The sequence below is a fragment of the Solanum tuberosum genome, unplaced genomic scaffold (genome assembly GCF_000226075.1).
Source record: "Solanum tuberosum cultivar DM 1-3 516 R44 unplaced genomic scaffold, SolTub_3.0 scf00019, whole genome shotgun sequence".
In the NCBI taxonomy this organism is placed as follows: Eukaryota; Viridiplantae; Streptophyta; class Magnoliopsida; order Solanales; family Solanaceae; genus Solanum; species Solanum tuberosum.
Genome location: NW_006238945.1, coordinates 1,354,544 through 1,374,469, shown reverse-complemented (window position 1 = coordinate 1,374,469; position 19,926 = coordinate 1,354,544). Strand labels below are relative to the sequence as shown.

At 36.2% G+C, this 19,926-nt stretch overlaps 1 pseudogene; it reads right to left on the bottom strand.

Annotated features, from left to right (window-relative positions):
* Window positions 1–879: 879 nt before the first annotated feature.
* LOC102594499 (uncharacterized) overlaps window positions 880–19,926 on the bottom strand; it is an 85,332-nt pseudogene continuing 66,285 nt past the window's right edge.

Sequence of the window (19,926 nt, the reverse complement as noted above, 5' to 3'; positions counted from 1 at the left end):
TGGAGGTATGTATTTGGTATGAATGAAAATATTCTCCCCTAGAAAGAATATTTTCCTCCGTACCAAACACCCTTCGCCTCCATTTGACACGAAAGGTATTTAATTAGTGAACGTAGAAAAAGTAATTTAAAAACATAAATAATATATATAAGTCAAATATATACGAATTGTCAAAATTTATCATAGTTTTACATGTCTTTTTTTTCTATCTCTTTCTTATAAGATAAAAAATAATAAACTTTTAAATTGGGAAATTATTATAGTAATTCACGTTATTAAGAATAAAATAAAAATGTCAAAGTCAACTAATTTCCAAAAAGAGACGGTAGGAGAAGGAATTGGTCATCTTATTATTTTATTGAATCAATGAAGTAATGTTTATTTTTTTTTTTTTTTGTTAGAAATGGTTAGCTTTGGAGATATATTTTGGCATATTCTTAAAACGTGATTCAAGGTTGTCAATTTCACAACATATTTTTTAAAAGGGTTGTATGAGACTTGAATTTCATAACGATGTTGCAAGTGTTAATACGGAGTTCATATTGCATAAGGCCAACTTTCTCATCTCAATAGCTAGTTTTTAGAGTTTGCTTCATCTTGGATTGTAGTAATTGTATCAAAGTCACTCACCACTATTATACTCACCATACCATAAATAATGATGTTGGTATTGCAGCTTTCGTTTGGGACTAACAATGTATATAGTGCACGATCAATTGTGAATGTCCGAGTACCTAAATAAAAATTTGTTATATGAGAAATAGCTATGTTCTTGTGATAGAGTAAACATATATATTTATTCTAGGATTTCCTTTTACTTCTACTGGCATCAAATTGTTTTTTTTTTTGGTAAAAAGAGATGTTATATTATAAACTTAATTATGCATCAATACAGTTGAGTGGCCGAGCTGTGCTTCTGCTATTACAAATTAAAGGGGGAAGGGGATTTATATTCCTATATAATACAAAAGATTCTTCTTCCTGAGAAGTTGAGCTTTTAAATCTTGCAAAAGTAGTTCCTGACTTGTCTGCTTTCAGGTCTTCTAAGATTAAGGTTGGAGGAACTGACAAAAACACAAAAGAGTTAGCATCTTGTAGTTTAGCCCCTTCTTTAGCTAATGCATCTGCCACTTTGTTTGCTTCCCTGAATTTATGGTGAATTGGGGGATTCCCCAGCTGGTGCAGCAGCTCCCTGCAATCAAGTAAGACGTTAGAGTAAGAAGGGCGATCGTTGGTAAGCATTTGGATAACAGTTTTGGAGTCTATATTGATCTCGAGAGGGAGAAGGTTATGTGTATGTGCTAGTGTTAATCCTTTATGGAGACCATAAAGTTCCAACGTAATGGTGTTCCCATAGTATATATTACCCATGAATCCCATAACCTAGTCCCCATTTATATTCCTGATAACGCCTCCTACCCCATATCTCCCTGTTGGGTTAGAGCTTGAGCCATCAGTGTTTCATTTATATCCTGATTTAGGAGGTTCCCATTTGATATATTCAGTAGTGGGTTGATTCTTCTCTTGCTTATGATTGGATTAGGCTAGATATTCTTTTGTGTGGGTGTAGGGAATTTTAATATTAATTATTTCCTTCTTATTATGATGGTGATTGTTATTTCTTGTAATCCATATACTCCATAGATAGAATGGAAATGCCTCTTTCCATTTTAAATTGTTTAGTTCCACTGGCATATTCCTTATCGTTTCTAACCAATTCGTATCATCCGGTTGGATAAAGGTTTGGATCGTATGGCTCATCCCTAGTTTATGCCAGAGGTCTTTTGCTATTTGGCATTCAATGAAAATATGCTGGATAGTTTCGGGTCGACTAGAAATGTGGCAATCCCTTCTTATATCTATTCTTATTGAGTTTAGATAGCTACGAGTTGGGAGTCTATTGTGGTTACAAAACCATAAAAAATGTTTGATTTTGTGTGGACTGTGAAGACTCCAAATCCATCTAAACTTCTCACCCTTATACATAACCTTCATTTCATTGGTGAGTAGTTGTTGATAAACCGAGCTGGTAGTTAGTGTGCCTTTGGGATGGGGTCCCATGAAGCTTTATCTTGTGCCTACGAGGAAATTGGCAGATATGTGCATTCTATTAGATTTGTAATGACTTCAGGGAGCTCAAAAGATATCCCTTCCAGATTCCATGCCCCTGTTTTTGTAATAATATCTTTAATCTTCATATTGACTTCTTTTTCCGATAGTGGTCCCTCTATCATTTCTCTTATGAGCTTTTTGTTAGGAAGCCATCTATCTTGCCATAGATTAATGTGACTGCCATTCCCAATTGTCTAGCTTAATCCTTTTTTACAGATATCCCAGCCACTTACTATATTTTTCCAGACCTTCCCGTGTGATTATTTTGATGCGAATCTTATAGGGGAGTCTATTGTTTTCATATATGTCCCAATTAGGAGGGATGCCCATGTGGTACTAGGATTAGAAAAATCTCTCCAGGCAAGTTTTGCTAGGAGAGCTCTATTTTTTGTCTCTGCTCTTTGTAGTCCTAGACCACCATTTGTTTTGCTTTGGGTTACTCTATCCCATTTAATCATATGTAATTTCTTTTTAGTATTAGTAGTCCCCCATATGAAGTTCTTTTGGATTTGATCAAATTTTTTTGGTTACTTTCAGTTGGGAGTTTAATAAATTGCATAATGTGTGTAGGGATGTTGTTTAGGCTAGCTTTGGCTAATGTAGTTCTTCCTGCTAGATTTAGGAATTTGGTTTTCCACCCAGCCAATTTTTGTTGGAGGTTATCTATGATAAATTAATAATCGCTCACCCTAGGGGTTTTAATAAATATAGGAAATCCTAGATATTTACCAAATAAAGAGCTATGCTTAATTTCCAAGTTGTTAGAAATATCTATTTTCAGATCTTTAGGGCAGTTCTTGGAATATAGAAATTTCGATTTATTATGGTTAATTTTATGGCTTGATTCTTGACAGAATATGTTGAGGATGTTATTGATGGTGTTACAATTCCCATTGTCTGCTCGACTCATGAGAATTAAGTCATCGGCAAAGAAAAGATGAGATAAGAGTGGTCCTTTTTTGAGATCATAATGGGTATCCAATTTTTCCTTTCACCCTCCATGTCTATTTTCCAGGATAACATCTCCATACATAATATAAAGATATAAGGGGACATGGGGTCTCCTTGGTGTATACTTCTAGATGGTTCAAAGTAGTTAGTCCGATCCCCGTTAACTATATAATATAGCTACAGTACTAGTGGTAATACAAGACATCATAAGGTTGATCAATTTATGAGCAAAGCCAAAGAAGTTTAGGGTGTTACGAATGAATGATCATTCTATTCTATCGAATGCTTTTTCTAAATCGATCTTTAGGACCATGTTTGCATGTTTCCCTTTCATTTTTCTGTAATGACCCTCCTGGTCATTTCTGTATCTTGCCTTCTGTGTGTCGTTTAGAGCGTTCCTGTAGCGACCCCAAGTCATTTATGACTTGCTGGGACTGGCAGTTCGGTCACATGGTCGTTCGTTTGGTTATGGGGCGAGTTTTAGTGTTTTGGAGCTTATGAACCTTAAACGATCATTTTCGATCAAAAGTTCAAGAAGACGCCCTCATAATGGAATTCTAACGGTTCCATCAGCTCCGGAATGACCAAGTTAGGCTAGTAGCATGGTTGGCACTAGTATCAAGGCCTTCGATGCGAGTTTAGACCATAAGGCATTTTAACCTTTGAAATTTAGCCTAAGGTTGACTTTGGTCAATATTCTTGGAAAACGCGCTTGGATGAAAATTTTGTTAGCGCGGTTAGCTCCGAAATGTCAAGTTTGGTCTAGAACGACCCTTCGTTCGACTCGCGAGGCCTGCAGACTCATTTCGAGCCCCTTAGTGGATTTTGGTTAAAATAACATTTGGAAGGGGACCCACTTTTTATTGAGATGACCTTTGATGGAAATTTTGACTTCGCCGTTGAGTTCGGAATATCAAATTTAGTAGGGTAGCATATCTGTTTTATTTTTATCGGGTACCGAACGAATTCCGACCACCCCGTCGGAGACTTTGAAGATTTAGCCAAAGCTGAGATCTGGTGCAGCTCTTTAGCGACCAGAGTTTGGACCTTTAACGACCAGCTTTTGGGTTTTAGCAACCAGTTTCGCCCTTTTTAAAACCCCCACTTAGCTTTATTCCTCATTTTCTTTAAAGTGAGATAACTTGAGCTTTGGAGCTCCAATCTGGGCGATTCAAAAGACAAAGTTGTGAGATTTTTCGAGGAAAACTCGTTGGTGAGCTTGGAATCTGATTTGGGGTCCCCGTTCGAGGTAAATTTCACAAAATACCTGCTGTCACAACCTCCTTTTTGTGAGCTTGATGTTGGGATTTTTGAGACTTGTTTTCTCATCCATTTTAGGTCCGATTTCAGCGATTCTTGAGTCCATTTTGAGTGGTTTTTCGAGGAGAACATTGTGGTGTTGTCAGAATCTACTGTAGACCACCTGTTTCTGGTAAATATGCTGAATTAGCTGCTGTCCCATTTCTTTACTTTTTGAGGAAAATTTGGGTTTTGGTTGTATGTTGGTACTGTGTTGTTTCTGAACCCCGAATTGTGTCCCATCATGGCACACAAATTTGGGGAGCTGTTAAGAACTTATTTTTGGGGTTAATTCCAGAATTTTCAGCGCGGGTCCAACTTTCCCCGTTTTGACCCCAAAATTGGTCCGTTCCTATTTCTTGCGATTTTAGTGTTTGAATGACCGTGATAACGTTGTGACTCTATTTTTGATAGCATGGCATCGTTTCGAGACCGTTTCGAAAGGGAAAGATCCAGAGGAGTGATTTTGGAGCTCGCGTGATCGACCTACAGGTAGGCGACGGTTTCCTTCTCTTAGATTGAGCTCGAGAATGGGAATGCATGTTGATTAGTTGGGATTTGGGTTGGTAGTTATTGAATCACGTTTAGGTGTTTAAAAATCATGTTTTCGGCCTATTTCGAGAATTATCGGGTAACTGTGAGCATGCTTTGTGTTATTAATTGACCCTCCTCGCTATGTGGAGTGCTTGCATGCTTAATTACTGTTTATTTGAAGCATGTTGGGCCTTAGTTTAGGTTTGACTAGGGCTTGCCTTATAAATACATGATTCGAATCCAATAGGCCTTAGTTTTGCCCCGACGCCGCTCGGCCAGCTTAGATCCCTGTAGACTAATGTAGCTGACTTGAGCCTGATAGTTTGGGCCTTAACTAGGCAATACATTTGCTCCGATGATAGTTATCCTTATTTCCCCGATGTTACAGCTTCAAGAGTTATGTTGGCGACACTAGTTCTGCTTCGCGATTTGAATTTGATTTTCGATTCGATTCCAAGGACTTACATTGATTGGCTAGGTGTGGATGGCGATCCATGGACATTTATGAGAATAGATCGATTGGGACTCTTTCAGCAGCTACATTGGCATCTTTATAGAGCATCCGATTAGAGTTTCGGCCTCTATTGCCCAGATACTTATATAGAGCATCAGGTTAGAGTTCTGGCCTCTATCACCCAGATACTTATATAGAGCATCCGGTTTAAGGTCCGGGCTCTAGTGCTCATCATGGAACACAAGTTCGGGGAGCTGTTAAGAACTTATTTTTGGGGTTAATTCTGGAATTTTCAGCGCGGGTCCGACTTTCCCCGTTTTGACCCCGAAATTGGTCCATTCCCATTTCCTGCGATTTTAGTGTCTGAACGACTGTGATAACATTGTGACTCTATTTTTGATAGCGTGGTAGCGTTTCGAGACCGTTCGAAAAGGGAAAGATCCAGAGAAGTGATTTTGGAGCTCGCGTGATCGGCCTACAGGTAGGCTATGGTTTCCCTCTCTTAGATTGAACTCGAGTATGTGAATGCATGTTGATTAGTTGGGATTTGGGTTGGGTAGTTATTGAATCACGTTTAGGTGTTTAAAAATCATGTTTTCGGCCTATTTCGAGAATTATTGGGTAACTGTGAGCATGCTTTGTGTTATTAATTGACCCTATTCGCTATGTGGATTGCTTGCATCCTTAATTACTGTTTATTTGAAGCATGTTGGGCCTTTGTTTAGGTTTGACTAGGGCTTGCCTTAGAAATACATGATTCAGATCCAATAGGCCTTAGTTTTACCCCGACGCTGCTCGGCCAGCTTAGATCCCTGTAGACTAGTGTAGCAGACGTTAGCCTGATAGTTTGGGTCTTAGCTAGGCGATATGTTTGCTCCGATGATAGTTATCCTTATTTCCCCGATGTTACAGCTTCAAGAGTTACGTCAGTGACACTAGTTCTGCTTCACGATTTGAATTTGATTTTCGATTCGGTTCCAAGGAGTTACATTGATTGGCTAGCTGTGGACGGCGATCCACAGACATTTATGAGAATAGATCGATTAAGATTCTTTTAGCAGCTACATTGGCACCTTTATAGAGCATCCTACCTCTATTGCCTAGATACTTATATAGAGCATCCGGTTAGAGTTTCGGCCTCTATCGCCCAGATACTTATATAGAGCATCCAGTTTAAGGTCCGGCCTCTATTGCTCAGATACTTATATAGAGCATTCGGTTAGAGTTCTGGCCTCAGATACTTGATACTTGTGATTGGTTAATTGGGTACTTCTGGTGAGCATTCGGTTCGAGGTCCGACCTTTGTACTGTCAGATTTTACTAATTGGGGTTGAGGTTCTGGTTCGTGTTCTCCGTTCTTGGGTTCTCATATGCAATTCTCTTTAGTTATAGTTATTCTGTGTACTCGTTGGGCTTATGGAGGTCCGTTTGGGTTTTTATTTAACTTGCGCACGAGTGTACCTTCTGGGCTTATGGGGGTCCAGTTAGGTGTAGTTAGCTTATAGATTGCTTCAGTTAGTTCTTTCTACATTCGTATGCATACCATTGTTAGTTAGATTTTTGTTCTTGACTTCGGTTTGTGTTATTCCTTCTTTTTATATTGTCTTTACTTTTCAAGTTCAGTCGGCCTATGATGCCTACTGGGTACCTGTTTTTTTGGTACTCATGCTACGCTCTGCATCTGTTTCGTGATGCAGGTCCGAGCACTAGTAGCCAGCGTTGATCGAGCTTGGAGCAGACTGATCCACAGACGGGAGTGAGGACACGACGTTTTGTACTATTTCAGTCTCCATCTGTATATATAGACTTATCTTTTACCTTTCGAGACAGTCCAGTCTCAGTTGTCCAGTTTTGGGACTTGTACTCATTTTGTAGTAGCTCTGTACTAGTGACTTCCAGGTTCTGGGAGGGATCTTTATTTGTATATATGTTTTGGTTTGCTTTTGCCTGTTTATATTGTTATTTGCCTACTCTTGTTTAGTTTCTACCCTCAGACCCATTACTTGTTGTTCCGGGTTACAAGTTGGCTTACCTGCTGGTGGGTTATAGTAGGTGCCATCATGACTTGAGAAATCGGGTCGTGACATTTTCGGAAGTGATTAATGACTTCCGGAATTATTATAGCGTTATCAGTAGCTTGTCTATTTTGTAGAAAGCTTAATTGACAGGGGCCTATAAGGGAGTTCATGATGTGTTTAAGCCTATTTGAAATTAACTTGGTGATTACTTTGTAAGTGGTATTACACATGCTAATATGTCGATAGTCTTTAAGAGAGTTAGCCCCTTTCTTTTTTGGGATAAGACATACATGGGTTTTATTGATTTCTTTAGGAATCTTTCCCTGTCTGAAGGCTTGCAGACATAAGGACATGATTGAGTCACCGACTATATCCCAATAGTTCTGATAGAAAAAAAGGGTGCAAACCATCGGGTCCAGGGGTTTTGTATGGCTAAAAGGATGTAACAACTTGTTTAATCTCTAAAACTGAGGGGAGACTATCAAGTGATTAGGGATACTTTTTCCCCAGACTTGTCCTTCTCTCATGGGGCTCACCCAATGAACTAGAGGTGTTTCTTCATGGGAGGTCTGGAATAACTTAGAGAAGAATTGATAAGTTAAGTTCTTAATGTTTTCATTATTGTAGGTCCACAATCCCTCTTCATTTTGGAGAGCTATAATGTGGTTCCTTCTACGTCTATTAAGTGTGGTTGTGTGGAAAAATCTCGTGTTAGAGTCCCCCTCGTTTAACCAATTAGCTCTTGATTTTAGTTTCCAAAAATCTTCTTCTAGACGTAATATGTGGTTAAATTCTATTGTGAGGTTAGATTCTAGTTCCTGGAGCAAATGGCTGTTGATATAGTTAGGAGATCTTTGGATGCCTTCTAATCTTTTCAACAATTTCCTTTTCTTGTAAAATATGTTCCCAAAGGTGGTTTTATTCCATAATGTTACACTTTTAATGAACTCTAGGATTGCTTCTAAAATATCGTTACTTGCCCCCTAACTTCTTTTTATGATGTCTTTTAGGTCCGGATGCGAAGTCCACATAGATTCGAATCGAAAGATTTTGGATCGATTTTTATAATTGTTTTGATTTAAAGATATAAGAAGGGGGCAATGGTCAGAATGTGTCCGGGGTAGGTGGTGCACTTGGGCATCAGGGAAATTACAGATTTATTCCTCATTTGCGAGGAAGCGGTCTAATCTTTCGAGGGTAAGTTTTGATTTGTTTTTAAAGCGCTTATTTAACCACCTGTATTTACCCCTTTTAAAGCCCATGTCTATTAATTCACAGTAGTTGACTACATCCCAAAAGTCATTTGTACGGGGTTTATTGATGGGCCTACCTCCTGCTTTATCTGAGCTTGTCATAAGTTCATTAAAGTCACCTTATATTAACCATTTGCCCGAATAAGAATCTTTTATATTTTTTAAATTTTCCCATAATACTTTACGCGTGTTCATATGGTTACTAGCGTATATACAACTAAAAAGCCAAGAGTCGCTAGTTGTACTTACCTTGACCATTGCATGGATTTCTTGGTTTGTTGTTGTGATGCCATCCAGTTCCAACCAGAGTTCCCCACAGCAGGAACTTGAATCATATTGGTGAAAGGAAAATCATCTACCAAAACTTGGTGGTCTTGCATCTTAGTTTCTATTAAGGCTACCAGCGGAGGCTTATGTCAGTCCAACAAAGATCTAAAGTTTCTCCTAAATTCAGGCCCATTACTACCCCTACAATTCCATATTATAAAATTCATAGAGCTATTGAGGTCGGGGTTGGTCAGCTCCAGTATTGGTGGGTTTATGCGATACCCATTCCTTATCGTCGGGTTCAATATTACTATGAAGTTCCCTAGTTCCAGATTGCAAGGGGCCTTTATGTCTATTGAGCTTTGTTGTAGATTCGGGGGGCAAATTAGTATGTACTTTTTTATGAATTGTTATTTGAATAGGATTACTTTTATGTCTTTTAAGATCATGATTTCCGTTCTTGTCTCCCTCATAAGCTCTAGAGCCTTCTCTATCTCCTCTGTGACTAGGTTTGTATCTATATCGGGGACTATCATCTCTGGGGTGGGAGGAGGTCGGGTTCGAAGAAGTAGTTGTGAGGAGGATGCAACATGGCTCAGATGGGGAGTAGTTGGTACTTCCACATCATTGGTTAGTATGATGGTCGAACTGGCCGGTGGGGCTTCCAAGGCTGCCATCTGACTGGCCCACTGGCCATACACAGTTTCTGGGACCTGCTGGGGAAAGAGAAAAGTAGAGAAGATTAATGGGTCCGACGTAGTTACCTGACCCAATGGATTTAGTAGTGGCATTTCCCATGTCGGTGGATGGAAGAATGGAATATGTGGGATAGCTAGAGAAAAAGGGTTTTGTAGTACTGAGATCATCCACAAGTGGGTGTTGTAAGCCTCCGTTGCTAGCCCCATTCCTTACGAGACCACTTTTGCAATGAAAGTTGGGTTCCCTACAACTATTAGAATCTCCCGTCCTTCCACTATGGCTGAGAATGAGAGGGCATGGTCCTGCACCCCTGTCTCCTCCCATGAGTGTGGGATCATGTTCTAAGGAGGTGCTTGGGTGGCATAGAAAGTGTTCTCTCCTATGGTCACAGGGTAGGTCTGGAATGGGAGGTAAGGGTGGTGAAATGGAGCTTGTGGATTCATTTGGTTCAATGGGATGTGTGTCGGATGAGTTCGAGGAGTGAAGTTCCTAGCTATGGGGGATCTCTTTTGAGGAGACGAGAATAGGTAGTCATGGCATTCTGAGTTAATAAAGGAAGATCTATAGTAATGGCACTGATAGGGATTGTAGGAATATCCGAAAAGTTATTGCTTATAATGGTACTAGGAATACTAGGGTTCTTACTCTTTATAGAGTGAGTATCATTTCCTAAAAAAAGATGTTTTTTAGAAAAGTTTAAAGAGTGAGAATTTTGTATGCCACTTAATTTAGGCACATTGTCAATGAGTGTATTACAACTGTTTTGCGTGGATGGGGAGGCTGCCACGTGGGACAATTCCATAGGGATAGGTTTCTTATTCTCTCCTGTGAGTGTAGAGGCTCTTGGGCGTCCTATTTTTGTAAAAAGATATGTGGAACTAGGCATTTTAGGGGGCTATATAAGGGATGAGGTAGGGGGCAGTGGGTCTACTGCTAACACTATAGCTGTAATATTATTATTTTTGATATAATTTCCTTTACTTGTAAAGTCACTAATATTATTATTTTTGATATAATTTCCTTTACCTGTAAAGTCACTAAAATTATTATTTTTGATGTAATTTCCTTTTTTTGTACTGTCGATAAAGTTATTTTTTGTTGTATTATCCTTAGCTCCCATAATGACGTCATTATCGATTACGTTATCAATGAGTTTATCGGTTTGTTCCTTAGCAGAGCTTGGGGATTTATTCACATGCTTAGCTAGATATTTGAATCCTTTCGGAATTTGGCTAAGTTGAGGTGGATTAGCAGATAAGATAATGCTTTTTCTATTCTTAACATTAAGGGATTCAGGATACTTACCTCGATCAGCATCAAATAAAATAACGCTAGTACCTGTGGCCTTTGAATTGTCTTGGTCATTAACTCTCTTTTTCCTTGAACGTCTTGGGAAAGTAATCGTTTTCCAGTCATCCTCTATGTCCTTCATCTTTTGTTTCAGTCGTTGAACATCCTTGACCTGCTCATCGGACTCCTGACCTACGCTGCTATATTGGTTGGGATTGTTGTTCTCAAACTTTGCTGATGATAATTGATTCTGAACTAACTTTTTATTACAATTGAAATTATTGTGTCCCAGTACCCCACACTTGTTGCAGAATATATCTAACCCTTCGTAGACTATGTTTTGCTTGTGGTGGCCAATGTATACATACTTATGTACTGGAGTGTCCAGGAGAATTTCGACACAAATTCTAGTATATCTGTCTCTTAGAGTGGCTGAAGTGCATACATCGGTTTTTACTAGTTTCCTCAGTTTCATTCCAACTTTAGCTAAAATTGTGTGGTCGTAGAATTCTGTTGGGAGCTATGGTAATCTTACCCAAATAGAAAATACATGTTCTCTTGCTTCTGACGCTACGAAATTTGGATGCCATCTTTTGACCAAGATCGATAAGGACTATATCCTCCGAGACTCTCCACATCAGCGATAGCTTCTTTTTTAAGTATTGGTGACTGATTCCACCCCCCCCCCCATTAACTTGATGATAACAGAGTATACCCATGGTTAGTAGATTCTTTTCTTTTCCTCTTCCGTCAGAGATACTCTGTTATTCCTTCACTTAAGTAGTCCATCTGGATGTCTTCGCCAGGTCCCAGTCGTTAATTCCTCTAACAGGGTATTTGATCGTTCTTTGGCTTCAATTGGCTTTTTCGACTGGATTGGAGCTCGTGTGATTAGGATTTTTTAAAGGATTATTTTTCTTCTGCCGTTGTTTGGTCGATGGCCATGTCAGCCCCGTCCGGTGAAGCCGGTGGATTTAAATCTGATTGACAATGGGACATTTGAAGTGTTTGATGGGTGTCTTGTTTTAAGAGTGAACATCTAATTTACAGTCAAAATCGTTTCATTAGCGATTGGCGAGGTATGATCACGTACTTTTGCCTCTTTTTTTTTTTCACTACTGGTATATCTTGCGTCTTCTTGACATATGTGCACTTTGCCCCTTTATTCTTGAGCCTTTTTTTAAAAAAAAAAGTGGGCCAAAGTGAATGATGACATTGCTTTCATGGGCGGCCCAACAAGCCCATATTGTCAAGAGGCCTGGTTCTAAAAGTGTTGTCTATTTTGCAAATTCTTAATTTTCAAAATTATAAAGAATAATGTTAGTTAAAATCTAGTAATATCATCTTACTAAAAATAGTTATTTCATATTAGTTGTCCACCTTACTAAATCAAGAAAAAATTAAATTAAATTTTCTTGTATTACCATTACAATTAATTCTTTTTGAAAGTGTTCACATTTGTTTGTAAAATCTCAAAAAATATTCAAGGGGTAAATTAATAAAATTATTTTTTTATTTATGATTTCTCAATATGCGGGTAAAAAGGAAATTGATCAGGACATAAAGAGTAATATTTTGAGACAAATGGAGTAGGTTTTGGTTAAATTAATCTTAAATGTAACATCATTGAGCTTTTTAATTAAGAAGATAAACTTAAGTGGATAAAGAACCAAAACCTATATCCTAAAAAAAGGGAAATTATACCTCATTCTAAAGTATAGTATTAATCGACAATGACATATAATTTAGTATATATCAAACTTGATGAAGTTTAGAATAATAATATAAATTTAAATAAAAGTTATCCAGTTTTATAAAATTTAAACAAAATTTATTAAAAATTTTCAAAGCGTATATAATATTGTAGGAAGTTTCATCAATAACTTGATTATTTATTCGTGTCTCTTTTCCTCTTTCTGATGTTTATTTATTTCCCCTATTAAAGGGATTCTCAATTTCCCTTCAAAATTATATTACTCCCTTCTCTAAAATTGAGTAAATAAAAAAAAGATTTTTGTGTTTGGTATAACAATAAACATATAGATAGACCAATAAAGATTGTAGTAAAGTGGTAAATACTCATTCATTATTAATTAGGGGTTATTAATTATAGGTCATGGATTTAAGTCTCATAGGTTAGATAAACTAATATTTTAGTTTTCTTTTATTTTTAGTTGTGTTGAACGGATATAATTTGTTTATAAAGAGCATAATAAGATATACAAATATGATGCACGAAGAGCATAAGATATACAAAAATATGACATGGGCGCTTTCAAAAGATAATTATGAAAGTAGTAATATCAGTCGTAATATGAGTTTTGATAATGATTATAAAAGCAGTAGTATCAGTGGTAATTGTAATGTGAGTTAGTATTAGTGGTAATTGTAATGGGAGTTCAGACCCTGACTACGAGCCAAGTTGAGAATCGATTACAATATTTCTAAAATCGGGTGCATCATGAGTAATATGCGGATGCCTAGCAAGATTCTCTAAACATCATTGTAAATCGTCGTTGAGGGGACTAAAAATAATGGAAAACACACATCCATTGCATAAGTTGCCTGGATAATATTTTGTGCAGGCCCAACACCCCGCCATTGGAAGATGTAGTTTATTGAAAATAAAGAATAAGAACAAGAAGTATGAATTATGGAAGTGTATGAATATATATATATATATATATATAGTAACAGTAACCAATGAGCAGTTATAACTAACTTTGTTACTAATCCTAACAACTTTCTCACTAACACTCACATAAAGTTTTTTAGACTTTCTTATTCGGAAGCTTTCATGGAGTTCATAGTAGCTTCGTCGTTGGTGGTAGAATAGCTAGTCCAAGCTCGTTGCAGCACCTTTTCATCTCTTCTATTTCGATACAATATTTATAAGATTAGAAAGCCTCTATTCATGTTTGGTCACTGTTTTCCTTGATTGAGTTTTTGTGTCTTCATATGCTATAGGAGCCTTTATCTACTTTTAACATCTTGAATATATGAATGTCATGAACATGTTTTTTAGCTTACCCTAGCTTGTTCTAGTTCTTGTTTTTCCTTTCAAAGTTGTCACATGTTCATATTCTTCATACCTTTAAGTCTTCTGAAGTTGAGCCTCATAGAAAGTGTAGAGTTCTTATAGCCGTATACATGTGTGATATCTGCTCTTATCTTAGTTATTTGCTATTGTTGAGAAAAGGTATTTAAATGGTGTGTTTATTATTCTGAAGTGATATCTTGATCACTGTTTCTTTATAAGTTATGTGAGATGTATCTTTGTTACTAAGTGCTTATGCTTTTTGTGTTCAGTTTATATGTCCATATGTCCAGTGAATAGTTTTCTCATGATAAGCTGATTAGCTTGAATGTGCAAAAGATCCATTTTTTTGGGCTTGTCCATTAATGAAAATCTGGAAATTTCAATCGATATTGTAGTCATTCTTTAATTTTTTGTATCCATTTTCACTTTGGTATACTTATTTATAATTTTTGGCTTGATGTAGTGTCATGTGAATATAATTTCATTTTGACTTAAGCTAAACAATGTGTTCTTAGCATATCCTTTCATGTGTCTTTTAATTTAGTCGTTATATACTTCCGTCTATGTAACATCTCACAATTTGAAATAACTAGGAAGAAGCTAAGAATTTGAAATAGTCATTTTTGGGAAGAATGACAATATGGAAATTTTATTTAGGAAAAATTGAGTTTTTGGTCAACTTCAAACGGCCATAACTTCTAGCTCAAGATGAGTTAGGAGCACTTCCAGTTCTGGTAGGAAAGCTCTTGGAATGATCTTTCCAACACTGCTGAGTTTGCGCGATTTCGAGTTCGTATGAGTAAGATATGCCCTATGGAAGTTGGGCTGTTGGAATAAGGAAAGTTCAATCCGGATTTTTAAAGGGTAGTTTGGTCTTTTCCTTGCCCAATTATTTTATTTCGTTTTTGGTAATTAAGTTAGGGTCTAAATAGAATTAGATCAATTTACGCTTTTACCAAAATACGCTAGGGCTTGGAGAAGAGAGAAAAGAAGAGGAGAAAGGAGAAGAGAAGAAAGATTCGTCAAGATCGTCGAGTTTAGCTTGTGGATTTCGTCGGGGATGATCCCTACAAGGTATGTGAGATCACCTAACATTGGGTTAGTTCACCCACGCGCCAAACTTGATTCAACTTCAACAAAGTATATTGATTTGAAAGTAAATCCCTAGAATTCTTGATAAAGTCCGTTTGAATCCTTGTGGGTTGTGTTGTTGAAGTTGCTTGGGATTGATTCACGTTTTTAGTTGTGTTTTCAAGTAGAATCTGATGTATATTGAGGGTATAGATGATTCTAAGTGTTTGGGGAAAGAACCAATGGATTTTAGAGGGTTTAGAACTGGAAAACGAAGAAGAAATTTCGTCGGTCGAAATTTGACAGTGCCTCCGTGTCGCAAAGCTAGTCCCCAGATTTGGGAAAAGTCGTTTCGCATCGCAGAGCGGTCACAAATTGTTCTTCCTCAAAAGTTAATTTCGAAACCAAAATTTAAATGCTTCTCCACGTCGCGGACCCACCCTCAGATATTGATTTTTGGTCTTTTCTCATGTTTAACTATCTAAATTCGTTCCTAAACATCATGAGATCTTTCATATCACAAATAACGATCCTTGAATCCATAAATTCAATTCAAGGAAAGTTAAGAGTCAAGTAAATAGAAGCAAAAGTCAAGTAAATAGAACCCAAGAGTCAAGTTAAGAGAAGTTCATAAAGTTTTCCCAAAGTCTTTTGCAAACATTTTAACTTTGTTTTATGACATAAGTTTTGAGTTCAGTAAAGAGTAAAGTTGAAGTTCATTTATTCAAAAGTATATGGGGGCTATGTATTCCCAAAGGGTTTAAAATGTTTTCGCATTTAAACAAGAAAGGAAACTTCGATTTCCAAGGAGCCTTTGGGCTAATTTTCAGAAAAAGAGTAATCGCTTTCTAAATGAAGCAAGAGAGGAAACTTTGATTTCCAAGATAGCCCTTGAGCTAAGTTTTTGAGCACTAATCTCAAATCATAGAAATAAGTATGTTTTTAAACATAAGAGTTAATATTATAGTTTTGGGAGTAGTATTGAGCACCGATATGGGGGAGAGTTCAGACAACTCACAGCCCTCATAAACCATGTAGCCACCATGGGTAGAAAAGGGTCATACTTTTTAGATGATCCCTTTAGTGATTTTTAGCATAGACTAGTGGATCTACTTAGTGAGTTAGGTTCTATATCCCCAGCAAGGTATAGGACGGTCCCTGGCAGTGTGAGGTAAAATGTTGTATCATCACTATATCTCTTAAGTGATGGTTGTCGGTTTAGAGAAACTCCCACAATAGTATTTTGTATTTTAATATACAAACAGAGTTCATATTGTATCTTTGCATACATACAAAGTTATTATTGTATTTCTAAATACACAGAGTTGACATCATGTTTTAAACAACTTTTCCTTATATTGCACTTGTTTTTAAACTGCTTTATATTGAAATGAGTTCAGTTATGTTGAGTTGAACCAGGTAAGTTCTTCAGTTCCTTTCATATTCTTTTCAAGCTTAAGTTGTGTTTAGCATTCAACTCGCATACTCGTACATTCAATATACTAATGCCAGTTGGCCTGTATCATCTTATGATACAGACGCAGGTAACTAGGATCAACATCCAACGCATCGTTGATCCAGTTGAGCTTCAAAGTTATCGGTGAGCCTCCTTGCATTCCGGAGGATCCTCCTTTTTCATTACTTTATCATTTTAGTTCATTAGGATGGCGTGGGCCTGTCCCGACATCCATCTTAGCTGCTTTAGAGGCTTCATAGACAGACAATCAGTTAGTTAAATTCATTTGTCACTTCTTTGTTATTGGCTTATGTTCAGATTTGAGTTGCCATTTTCGCTAAGTTAGTGTTTATTTTTATAAACATTATGAGTTCAGTTTGAGACAGTTGAGTTATTTAGCATATGAATCCTTTTCTTAATGCTTAAAGTCTTCCGCTGAGTAAGTAAGCTAGACCAAGGGTTCGCTTGGGGCCATCAATGGTTCTCGAGTGCCGACCAAGTCTAGGGTGTAGGCTCGGGGAGTGACAGTCTACTATTCTTGAACGCTATCTGATGCTATAAGCTTTCAAGTTTTTAATATGTAGTTTGGTCAAGTTAGCTTGTTTAACTCCTGGTTGGATTGAAAATATTTTGGTATAACTATGGTAAGTCTCAATGTTAAAAATCAGTCGCATCATCTTGGTGTATACATGTGCAGTGACCTCATTTTGCTTAAATATCTTTTGTTCTCAATGTACTTTCCTTTGGTTCTCTTTAGACTTTTCAATTTCATGGTGTTGCTTTCCTTTCTGGATTGTAAAAATAATTTTTCAAGTATCTAATTTACTTGATTTTTCTTTTTATGTATAATCCCAAAACTTCACGTAACATATATGTCATTATATAATTTATTGAGAAACATATATTTATTTATTACTATTATTTTATCATCAGTTAAAATCATTTAAAGCTAGTTATATAAATTACTGCAATATATATTATAATAACTTTTGTTAATATTTTTAAATTCTCATTATTTGAGGTAAATCATTCAATCATCAGGTATATAAATTACTTAAGAAAAAACAATTCGTTACTATACTAGATTGTTCTCCTAAATTAATGAATATAAAGACAACATATAAAGTCATAACTTTTTCTCATCCTTTTATCACTTTGTAAATAATGAGATGATTCATTCTAATTTTCATCAAGTAGGTCATTATTTCTGTTTGTTAAACACCTTTAAAACAAATTTAGAGTAAAATGAATAGGATGGTATATTTGCATTTAAAGTAAACTAGAAATGTTTACTAGATTATAAAAGAGTAGTTCTTCATTAAAATATACAAGCAAATTTTTACTTTTATTTGATTTCAAACATATTAATCTGAATAGTGAACTAATGTAAGCTTGATTCAAATTTAAAGTTGTCGGGCCAAAATTTGGTATTTTTCTATTATACAGAAATATGAGGTTGAGGACGATCAAGGATAATATGGTCATTTCATATATATTTCATTTTAAAATTCTATAAATTCTATTTTTAAATTTGTCAAAATATTTTTTCAAGTGGCTAAACTTCTTCCATAAGCTACATGATTATTCTAAAAACTATAAATTATGAGATTTTTCTAGAACTAAGTCTATGACACAAATAAATAGACACTAACTCATTCTTCATTTCATTCACTCCTTAATTCTCTCCCCTCTCATGTCTTATACCAATAAATTTCTCGCCCTTTATTTCTAATTTGCATCCTAAATATAACACACTTCAGTATAGATCTCTTATTAGGAAGACCAATAACTCAATTTTTTCAACATTAAGAACTTCATTTTTCATCAATTCCCTACACAATGGCCTACTTTTGTAAAACAATTATAAGACATAAGTAAAGTTCACTATTTCTTAGTGAACACATCACTTTTGGGACTTGTCCATATAACAAATTTTCAACAAAATTCAATTGATCCACATTTTACAAACATTCTAATGAACCAATTAACATGTTAAATCCAATATCAATCACAATTGCAATTCTCAAAAGGCGTAATTCATAAGGAATGGAATCAGTGAGCAAATCATGTCATCAGGTATCACAGAGACCTAGCACCTAAGAGGTAGAACGATAACACTTGGCGGCGTAATCTTTGGTTGCAGAATGTACACTATGAATGAGTGTATACTAAATCAGCTATTTGGTTAGTTATTTCGTTGCTAAGGCATATATATATAATTTACTAAATAGTTTTAGATGTCCATTTGTCTATTATATGTGAGTTGAATTTTGTTTTACTTTCCTTTTCTTGCGTAGGTTTGCCTGCTCCACATTTTTCATATGTGAAGAACAGAGATCCAGGTCTACCGCTGTTTTTGTTCAACTACAACAATCGGAAGCTTCATGGTATCTATGAATCTACAAGTTTGGGAAAAATGAATATCAATTCATATGGTTGGACGTTCAACGGTTCTGGAAGAACTGGATATCCTACACAGGCTTTATGTCATGTTTTCTTCATATGTGATTTATTTGGTTGTGTTGATGCTTTTCTTTTTATGCTTTCTCTTGTCTATAAATGAAGGTTCAGAAACGTCCGTGTTTGCATTGCAAACCATTGGCGGAAACTTTGTTTAAGCCTACAATTCAGGATAACTATTAAAATGATCAGAATCATTTCATGTTTGAGCTAGATCATGTTCAAGCGGCTAATCTTATCTCCAAGTTCTCATCTTGTGGATTGACTCCAATTTTCTAGTGTCAATACACAAGAAGAGAACTTGGAGATCAAATTAGTAGATTGAACATGATCTAGCTCAAACATGAAATGATGCTGATCATTGATATAGTTATCCTGGATTATAGGCTTAAACAGAGTTCCCGCCAATGGTTTGTAATGGAGACGTGGACGTATCTGAACCTTCATTTATAAACAAGAAAGCATATAAAGGAAAACATCAACACAACCAAATATGTAGAAAACATGACATAAAACATGTGTAAAAAATTCAGCTCTTCCAGAACCGTCTAACGTGCAACCATATGGATTGATATTCATTTTTCCCGAGCTTGCAGCTTCATAGATACCATAAAGCTCCCGATTATTGTAGTTGAACAATAACAACAATATACCTGGATTTATGTTCTTCCAATATGAAAAATGTGGAGCAAGCAAACCTACACTAAAAAAGGGAAGTTAAACAAAACTTAAGCTCACATATAACAGGACAAAAGACATCTAAACTATTTAGTAAACCATATATATATATATATATATATGCCTTAGCAACGAAATAACTAACCAAATTGCTAGTTTAGTATACACTCATTCATGGTGTACATTTTGCAGCCAAAGATCACGTAGTTAAGTTGGTTTTTGCTCAAAGTTTATTTTTGTCTTCTTCAATAATCTGTTGTTGTGACTGGTGCATGCAAACGTTGTTCATATGCTAAAGATATTCATGCGCACTACTAAAAAACTGCTAAAAAACGACGGAAGAA